Source organism: Saccopteryx bilineata, chromosome 4 (assembly GCF_036850765.1).
Source record: "Saccopteryx bilineata isolate mSacBil1 chromosome 4, mSacBil1_pri_phased_curated, whole genome shotgun sequence".
NCBI lineage: Eukaryota > Metazoa > Chordata > Mammalia > Chiroptera > Emballonuridae > Saccopteryx > Saccopteryx bilineata.
Genome location: NC_089493.1, coordinates 192,657,281 through 192,667,101, shown reverse-complemented (window position 1 = coordinate 192,667,101; position 9,821 = coordinate 192,657,281).

Here is a 9,821-nt window from a genome sequence, read left to right as displayed (position 1 = left end):
TGTAGCATTGGAACCGTTGATTACGTTGTCTACCCATCACCCAAAGTCAAGTCACTTTCCGTCACTCTTCATTCCCTTCCCCCCACCCTTTCCCCCACATGCCCCTCCCCCTGGTAACCACTACTATATGATCCAGTGATCTCTCTACTGGGTATCTACCCCCTAAACTGGAAAACATTGGTACATAAAGACACATGCACCCCCATGTACATCGCAGCATTGTTCACAGTGGCCAAGACATGGAAACAACTAAAGTGTCCCCTGATAGAGGGTTGGAAGAAGAAGATGTGTGTGTGTGTGTATACACAAAACGGAATACTGCTCGGCCATAAGAAACGGTGACACAGTGTCATTTATGACGGCATGGGTGGACCTTGAGAACATTATACTGAGTGAAATAAGTAAACCAGAAAAAGCTAAGAACTGTATGATTTCACACATAGGTCGATATAAAACTGAGACTCATGGACATAGGAAAGTGGTCATCCTTGATCTCTCTCTTTCCCTCCCACCCAACCCTTCCCATCAGCACATTCTGTTAACTCAGCCCCCACAACGCACCCTCCCTCTGTGCGCTGTGTCTGTCGGCCCACACCCTCTGAGAGCAGACCACACCCACCTGTCCTGGACCACGGCCGGCCATTGCCCAGCGTGTCTCTCTGCTGGGCCTCTCCCCTACCCAGGGTTATTGTTCACAACCCTCTTCAAAGATGGACGGAGCACCTACCACGTGCCAGGTGTTAGGGATAAAAAGTGAATATGGTTGACCTGTCTCTGCCTCCAACTCACCTTCTAACAGGGCGAGAGAGGCAGTGGCCACACAAAACGTGCTATGAAGAAAACAGGCAGGATGCTGACACGGACAGAGATCTGCACGGCGTGGTCGTAAAGTGTATTTCCAAGACATTCAAGGCTTTGGGATGAGTCGTGTGGGAACTGTGAGGCTGGAATGCAGAACAGGTGAGGAGGCACGTGTGAGTGCGTGTGAGTGTGTGTGTGCGTGCGTGCGCTCTTGGAGTGTGCGTGGGGGACATGTGGAGATCTCAGTCCATAAACACAGGCATGCATGTAATGGGCTTATTTCCCCCGTAATTTATTCCCATTGGTGTACCCCACTCAGGGGGGGTTCCCTCCCTTTCCCCCAAGGCCATGGCCCAGTTCCAGGGGCTTGTGCCGGGCTGACATGTTGATGGGGAGTAGGTGTGGCACACGGAGCTGACCCTCAGTCCCGTCTGTCCGCATGGTGGCTCAGGATGGTCTGAGAGCATCCATCAGGCGTTCAGTCCCCGCATCCCATCCGCTTCCTGCCCCGCGGCGGCTTTCCTCTGAGTGTGGAGGGAGAGAGGTCCCGGGTCAGGAGGCCAGCGCAGGGGCCCGAGGAGACTCAGTGAATATTTTGACAAGTGCAAGCCTTCCATGTACAGAGAGGCGGTTCACCGGCTAGCACGCAGCAAGGTGCTGGGAACTCTGGGGGAGCAGGAGGGAAGCACAGCTGGGGTGGACCCCGCAGTCCTCTCTCTTTCATCCATGAAGAAGGGGGTGGCCTGAGACTGACGGTGGTACCGCTCTCTCCAGCACCGAGTGGGTTCTTTAAGGCCACCTGGGAGGGGGTGTCTCATAATTTCACCCGGATCATGCAGGGTGAGGTCTTCTGAGTGGGGCGATCACAAACCTATTCTGTCACCAGAGAAACCGAGGGTAACAAGTGCCAATGACTCCGCCGGGGGCCACACGGGTAACAGAGCCTGCACCTCACCCCCAGCCTGGGCACAGCGCCCTCCCCGCAGACAGTGGGGAACCGTACACAGAGAGCCCCTGGAGACACACTCTCCTGATTTACTCTGACTTACCGTCTGAGCATGAGCCAGGCAGGTTTGCAGTATCAGGAAAACCACAGCTCTGTGGGGAGGCTTAGCAGGTGAATCAGAGCGTCGGTGTTTTCTGTTTTATGGGAAGGAGGAGGGGGAAACAAAAGGGCTATTTACAAAGAAACATGCAAAAGTTCTCCTCAAGGGGGAGGCCACCATCCTCTCCAAACCAGGGCTCTTTCTTACGTGTGCGTGTGTGTGTGTGTGTGTGTGTGTGTGTGTGTGAGAGAGAGAGAGAGAGAGAGAGAGAGAGAGAGAGTTATTGGCCTGATGAGTCACCCAGGGTGGAGTGAAGCTGCCTCGGAGACTTTGCACCTACTGTTCCATCTGCCTGGCAAACACTCCTCCTCCTCTCCACACGGAGACCGTTCGTTCCTCAAGGGTTTCTTCCTCCTGGAAGCCTTCCCTGATTCCCTCAAGCCTAAGTCAGAGCTCCCACTCTCTCTTGGGCTTACCCCAGCCGCTCTGTTGTAGCATCTGCTCCCATGTTGGCCCCTCTCCCTGCAGGTGAGGTTGGTGAGGGCAGAGAGCGTGGTATTAGGTTCCTTTGCTAACTCCCTGAGCTCCACTCCGCCCATTCCCTGTATGCATTCATTGCTTGTTTCTTGTCTGTGCCCTGACTGAGGGTCGAACGCTCAACCTTGGTGTATGGGGACGATGCTCTAACCAACCGAGCCCCTCAGCCAGGATTCGGCCCACTCCCTTTAGGTCATCTCCTCTCGTCAGTTTTCTTCATGCCCACTGTCCGGACCCATCTTGTATTAAATAATGACAATAATGATGACAGCGATAGTTCCAAGATCTGGAGGTTGCAGCCCTAACCCCCGCCCTAACTGTATTTGGAGATGGTGCTTTTAGGGAAGTAATGAGGGGTAAGTGAGGTCACCAGGGTGGGGTCCTCATCCAAGAGAACTGGGGTCCTTATAAGAAGAGGGGGAGACATCAGAGCTCTCTCGCTTTGCACATACACACAGAAAGGCCCCTCCAGCTCACCGCGAGAAGGGAGGAGGCGGGAGGAGGCAAGGTCACCAGACATCACCCTGATGACGCCCTGATCTTAACACTTCTAGCCTCCAGACTGTGAGAAAATAAATGTCGTCTGTTTAAGGCCCAGACTGTGGTGTCCTGTTCAGGTCCCCCCCCCCACCCCACCCCCCCGCCGGCCCCCAACGGCCAAAGAGGTGGCTTCAGCAGTATTGCCGATTCTTGTCGATACGGGGTCGGCAAAAGTAGGTTCACAGCTGTGAGTACGCAAAACAGAGTTTATTCTTGTATTATTATTAATTAATTATTGCATTATTTTCCACATGAACAACCGTAAACTTACTTTTGCTAAACCCTGTATATGAGGGCTTCTTTTTTCTTTCCAATTAAAAAAATTCTGGTAACATACACATAGCATAAAAACTTACCACCCTAACCCAGTTCACGTGTCCAGTTCAGTGGCATGAAGTCCATCTACGTTACTCCTGCAACCACCACCACCATCCCGCTCCAGAACACTGCTCATCACCTCAACCAGAATCTCTGTCCCCAGTAAACACACGCTCCCCTCCCCCAGCCCCTGGACCCCCCATTCTACTCTCTGTATGAATCTGGCTCCTCTCGGAACCTTGTGTAAGAGGAATCACACAGTATTTGTCCTTTGTGACTGGCTATGTCACTTAGTATGTCTTGAGGGGTTTTTTTTTATTGCATTTCTCCCTGTTTGGTTTCTTTTTTTCTTTTTTCTTTTTTTTTTTTTTTTGTATTTTTCTGAAGCTGGAAACGGGGAGAGACAGTCAGACAGACTCCCGCATGCGCCCAACCGGGATCCACCCGGCACACCCACCAAGGGCGATGCTCTGCCCCTCCAGGGGGTCACTCTGTTGTGACCAGAGCCACTCTAGCGCCTGGGGCAGAGGCCAAGGAGCCATCCCCAGCACCCGGGCCATCTTTGCTCCAATGGAGCCTTGGCTGCGGGAGGGGAAGAGAGAGACAGAGAGGAAGGAGGGGGGGGCAGGGGTGGAGAAGCAAATGGGCGCTTCTCCTATGTGCCCTGGCCGGGAATCAAACCCGGGTCCCCCGCACGCCAGGCCGACGCTTTACCGCTGAGCCAACCGGCCAGGGCCTGTTTGGTTTCTTTTAATGTGCCTGACACACTAAGGGTCCCCTGCATGGGTTAAACTGAGCTGGTCACATGGGGGCCAGAGTTGGGGCACATGGACCATCCTCCCGGCATTGCAGGGTCCGGGGAAGGAGCCTGTCCTGGCCCAGTCTGCCTCCACCTCAGCCCACCCTCACTGTCACCCCGGCACGGCCTCCTCTGGCTTACCCGGATCCGCCAGACAGTCTTCAGGAGCCTGCCTTCCTGGGCCACCTGGCTATCTATCCAGCTGTTTCTTTCCGCTCAGGTCTTTGCTGCTTCCCACGAGCGCCACTAGAGGGTGACGGCGCTCCATCTTTTAGGAAAGAAACTACCTATCCCTTTCCAGGAGGCTCCTTGCCAGACAGAGCAGGCCCCCTTCTCTGGATCCCGGCCCTTCCAGCCTCACTGCTTACTAGCAAGAACGAGGACAAGGCAGTGCTCAGGGGATGAAGCCCTCACCCCACATCATGCGGCCTTTCTGCCTCCAGACCCCTGCCCGGGTTGGGCCACTGCCCTTCGCCCATCTGCGTGCAGCCTGTCCCAGCCAGAGGAGTGGTGGGGACCTCTGGGAGGAAGAGAGGCTGCTTATGGCAGAAGGAAAATGTCCCTGGGAACCTCGGCCTCTACCCCGGTTGCCTCCTCCAACACGCAGCCCTGCAGGCTTTGTGCTCTGGCAGCTCCCTTCTGCAGGCAGACCTCGGCCAGACCATGACTGCCCATGAGTGACCTCCTCCGGAGAGCCTCCGGGTTACTAGGGGTACTAGTACCAGAAGCCAGAACAACCCCAGGGTGGAAGCACAGACAGGCCGGGCAGGAGGGATGCCCCGGAGTGGATCTAGACAGCCTTGGACCCCTGGCAGGGGGACAGAGGCTTAAGGGAGCCAGGACTGCTCAGAATAGTGGAGAGGATCCTTCTTCATAGCGGAAACGACACCGGGGAAGGCAGGGACAGAGCTGCTGGCACCGGAAATGGGGGACGGGGTGGTATGTGGGGAAGGCCAGGGCCTGTCCTGGGTGGCAATGGGAGCCTTCTCCCAGACCCGGCTCTGTTCCTCCGTGGTGAGCGGAGCTCCCTGGGGGACACGGAGGTGGGCCCCGGGCTGTGGGGACAGCCAGGCCGCAGACAGTTCTCAGCCCAGCCTGGGCAAGGCCTGGCCCTTCCCACGCCCCTCCTGGAATGCAGGGCCGATCCTGGGAGCCGAGTAAAAGTGTGACGTCCCCTCCGGAGCCTGAGGTCAGTCCGCCTCCCAGGCCTGGGCCCGCATTCCTGACCGGGAGCCAACACAAGCAAGGGGCGAGGGGCCGGGGCCAGCGCAGAGGCCCCCAGCGCCGCCCGCCCGCTGTCCGCTGCTCGCGGCTCTCGCTCCTCTCGGGAAGAGGGTGTCTAATGCCAGAAATCCCACAGGGGGGTGGGGGGTGGAGAGGGCGCAGACACCGAGGTTCTGCCGTTTGGGGAGACGCTGTGCTGGTCACCTGTCGGTGCCGCTGCTGTACACGCAAGTTCCCCGGGACTCTTCTGAGGGATCAGAGAGCGTTGTAGTCTGATAGGATTTGTGAATCAAAGAACGTAGCCTTCGGCATAAACCGAAGACACGCTCCAAAGCGGGAAGGATAATGCAAGGGTTTTAGAGGTGAGAGCTGCCAGCTCATCAAAAGGAGGGGTTGCTAGGGAAACGAGACCATACACTGACATCATTCATTTTCCGACCGGTGGGGGCGGCTGGATGTTCAGGGGTCTGCTGACTCCGGGGTCAGCAAGCGGAGGTGTGAGGTGAGAACAGCGGGTAGTTCTGGCGGACCAGCAGCGAGAGTCACAGCATATGGCCTCCAGTAGGAGTTATAAGACGTGGTCAGCAAACGGGGCGGCTCACACGGCAGACCGACGCCTCAGTTTCTCTTGGAGTCTGCAAAATAACCTAGTAAAACAACTTCTGTCGTGAAGGTGAGTCGACAGGTGGGGTGTAAACTGCAAGTGGTCTCCTCCCGTGGGCAGGGTCAGCGACCAAGCTGCAGAGGGGTCCCTGTGTTCGGTCGCAAAGGTGATATTAGAATGCTCCACTAAGTGTCACGGGGCTGACTCACTGAGGCAGTACAAAGCCTAAGGGGAGGCCCGGGGGGGGGGCACTGAGGGGGCGGCCCTGGCCCAGCTGGGACGGGGGGTGGACGCAGCAGTCCTCTAACGCTGACAAAAACAGTGACCACCATTGCTGGGCACCTCCCCATGCCAGCCACTCCCTGATACCGTTCATCCTGGCACAGTCCACGAGGGGGCTGACACCCCTCTCACCCCGGAGACCGAGAAAACGGGGCTCAGAGAGGGTCAGTAACTTGCCCAAGAGCCCACAGCAGAGGCTAGACTCCGTCCCGTTGGAAACACCTGCACGGAGCTGCGCTGGGACCCCCTGGTGCAGAAAAGACCCACAGGCCCCCGCTGGGGGCAGGGGAGTGAGGCGCAGAGACGGGGCCTCCTCCCCTTGCACAGCTCCAGGGGGCAGCCACACAAAGTTTAGGCCCCTTGGAGAGGCCAAGCACCCCTCTTGCTGGGTTCACATGGACATGAACGCAGGTCTAGCCGGCTGACTCCTCAGCAGGCTCTCTGGACTGTTCTGATGGCCGACGCCTTCCCAGGCAGCTGGGGAGAGAGGCAGGATGAGGGAGGCGGAGGCAGAGAGAAGGGTTTAGACCTGGCAGGCCAGAGCCAGGAGGGGAGGGGCCGAGGAGAGGGGACCAGACTGCCCCAGGCAGGCACTCGGTGTTGATGCAGCTGCCCCCAGGCTTCTGGAAGCATCCCCTGGGTGCATTTAACAGCCAAGGTTGGAGCTCTGTTCCCATAGCAGATGCCTGGAATATTCATGTTTTTCGTATCCCTGTGTGGGAGCCAAAACCAGCTTCCACGAGCCAGGAGAGATGAGCCTGAAGGGAGAGGCCAAGATCCCCTCCCTGGATCTGGAGTCATAGATGCTGTGAGGCAAGGACACAAGTGGACGGCTTTTCTCTCCTTGTCCCTCTAGGTGCTGAGCCTGGTCTCATCCCTCTCCATCTTTCCCTTCCCTCCCTTCCTCTCTTCCCTCTCCTTTCTCTTTCTGCTGGTCCTCCTCCTTCCGGCAACGTACCTACAGACAAGCTGTGATGCCGAGAAAAGAGTCAGACCTGGTTCAAATTCTGGCTCCTCAGCTCGTGAGCTGTGTGACTCAGGACAGGTCACTGCCCTCTCTGAGCCTCTCTTCCTTTTCCTGCAAAATGAGGCAATAACACCTACCTCTGACGGGTTGTTTGCGGGGCCAATGAAATTACCAGTACCTCTGTTCCAGGCCCATTTGCCCTTGAAAACCACTGGGTCTAGGTCCTGGGAAGTAATTACAAAAAGAAAGAGAAGAAATCCTGTGTCTTTGAGAGGCCGTAGAGAGTGGATGAAGTTACTTCATGTCTGAATCTTGGTTTTCTGTCCTATAAAATGAAAGTAATGATGGGACCTACCTCAAAGAGCTGTTGTGAGGACTCAATGATGTAACGGATGCTCTCAGCACACAGTAAGTGCTCATTACACGACCTGTTATTATCACACTGCTCACAAAAATTGGGGGACCAGGGGACTTGTAGATACTCCAGAACTTTCAGCCTTTTTCTATAGTGCATTTGCACCAATGAAATAAAAGTTGGTTTTGCATCTCGTGCATAATCGAACAACTTCCTTCGATTTGCCGTTTGCTTTTCTGATGTTCTTGTTCAATAAAAAAAAAAAAATCAAATCAAATGCTTCTTATCACTTCATATTCATTTTGAAACATCCCCTAGTTTTTGTGAGCAGGGTATTACCTGTGAGCAGTATACTATACAAACATCTCCTGACCCAGGCCCTGGCCGGTTGGCTCAGCGGTAGAGCGTCGGCCTGGCGTGCAGGGGACCCGGGTTCGACTCCCGGCCAGGGCACATAGGAGAAGCACCCATTTGCTTCTCCATCCCCACCCCCTCCTTCCTCTCTGTCTCTCTCTTCCCCTCCCGCAGCCAAGGCTCCATTGGAGCAAAGATGGCCCGGGCGCTGGGGATGGCTCCTTGGCCTCTGCCCCAGGCACTAGAGCGGCTCTAGTCGTGGCAGAGCGACTCCCCGGAGGGGCAGAGCATCGCCCCCTGGTGGGCAGAGAGTCACCCCTGGTGGGCGTGCCGGGTGGATCCCGGTCGGGCGCATGCAGGAGTCTGTCTGACTGTCTCTCCCCGTTTCCAGCTTCAGAAAAAAAAAAAAGAAAGAAAAAGAAAGAAACATCCCCCGACCCCCGACCCAGTATAAGTGGGAAGACTCCGCCTCGGAGACATTGGGAGAAGGGTACGACATGTGCCTCTGAAAGATCTGCCTTTTCTGGATCGGGCAGACCTGGGGCCCAATCCGACTTCTACCTTGGAGGGACCCCGTTCCCCTCCCATGTGTACTGTGAGGACACAAACACCAGGGAACATGTGACAGTCTGGGTTTCTTCTGCTTGATAAATGCTGGTTCATTTCTCTTACCTCACCGCTTCCTCAAACCACATCACCCAGCCAGGCTGTTCCAGCAAGCCAGGAGCAACAGGCCTGGGCAGCCCCTTCACCTCCTTCCTTTCCCCCCACTCCTGAGACCCCCTGCAAGGCTCCATCCCAGGGCCCTGGGCCCTGAATTCAGCCTGGCTGGGAGGGAGGAAGCCCCACCAAACTGGCCTGCCTGGTCTGGCTTCTACTGGAAACTCGCAGGCCCGTATCTGCACCTTGACTAAATTTGGATCTCCAGCTCAGACAATCAGCCTGGGAATTCCTGACGAATTCCAGCAAGGGCCAGCGGTTCTCCTTGGTTTTTGCAGAATACGGAGATAACTTTTTTTTTTCAAGTAACAGTTTAAATTAAGAGCAACAACTGGTCCTCGTCGAAAATTTGGAAAACACGGGAGAAAGTCGCCAGTAACCATCACCGAGCCCTAGCAGACGTTTCACTTCTTTTCTGTTGGTCATTCATTCTGCTGGTCGTTCCACTGTACGGTCAGGTGTTTGGACTGTTGGGTTCCCCCACTCCTTTTTCCATTCAGGAGATTAGAGTGTATGTACAGATTCCTATCTTGGTTTTCCCACATATTTTAACATAAAGATGTCCCTGTGTTATGAAGTCTTTGCTGCGTGCCACTGTGCTTAGCAGAGCAGCAGCACGAACTCAGTGATGTTCACACCCATCCCCACCTAGATCAGGGGCTCTTACAGCGCTTGCTGTGCAGACGAGGAAACTGAGATGCAAAGAGGTTAAGTGTCTGGCTTCACAGCCCACGCTATTAACCGAGTCAATACCTGTATCACGGTTCACTCACCCTTCCTTAGAGAGATGCCTGCTGTTCTCGCTGGCCCTGCCCTCCTTCCTTGCTCCAACTTTTCCCAGGGCCTGGGATTGGCCACGCTCAGTTCCAGGGGCGGGCACTGCTATCGGGTGGAGCTGAGCGCGTATGGGTCTGACCAATCCGAGCCCTCTATCTCCCTGGCCTCGGTGATTGGTTCAGGACAGGGCACGTGGTCCAGGTTGGTCCACCTGGGGATTGCTGAAAGGCTGGTTATCTTGAGAACATGCCTGGGAACCCGCCACAACAGAGAGGAGAAGCCAAGTCCTGTTGCAGCATTTCAGATTCTGGATCCAGTTGCTCCTAAAGTGTGTTCTTGGGCTCTGCTACCGAACTTACTAGGTACCTGGGCTTTTTCATCCCCTTAAGCTATTGCGAGTTGGGTTTCTGTCACTTGTGACCAAGCATTCTGGTCATTGGACATCAAGGTTGCTTCTAGTTTTTTTTACCATTATAAATAATACTGCCATGAACATC